Source organism: Charadrius vociferus, unplaced genomic scaffold (genome assembly GCF_000708025.1).
Source record: "Charadrius vociferus isolate BGI_N301 unplaced genomic scaffold, ASM70802v2 scaffold593, whole genome shotgun sequence".
In the NCBI taxonomy this organism is placed as follows: domain Eukaryota; kingdom Metazoa; phylum Chordata; class Aves; order Charadriiformes; family Charadriidae; genus Charadrius; species Charadrius vociferus.
The window spans coordinates 1745042-1745486 of NW_009647739.1; positions in this window are offsets into that span (position 1 = coordinate 1745042).

Genomic DNA, 445 nt, shown 5'->3' on the forward strand with positions numbered 1-445 from the left:
GGTCCCTCCCCTCAGTCTCCCCTACGTGCCCCTGTCGGGGTTCCCCCCCACAGCTGCCCCTTCAGCGTGTTCCTTCTTGGTCTCCCCTCAGCCCCCTCACAGTCGCCCCCCCACAGCCCTCCCAACGCAGATGGCCCCTCTCAGTCTCTCCTCAGAACCCCCACAGTTTCCCCTCTCAGTGGCGGTCCCCTCGCAGTCACTTCCCGCGTTATCATCCCCTCAGTCCCTCCCCAGTCTTCCCTCTCAGTCCTGGTACAGATGTCGCCCTCAGTGCCCTCACCGTCACCCCCTGCAGTCTCCCCTCTCAGTTCCATTGCAGATGTCCTCTCAATGTCCCCCTCACAGTGTCCCCTCTCAGTCCCTCCTCAGTCCCCTCACAGTCCCAAGTCAGATGTCCCCTCTCAACGTTCCCCTCACAGTGTCCCCTCTCAGCCTCCCCTCAGTC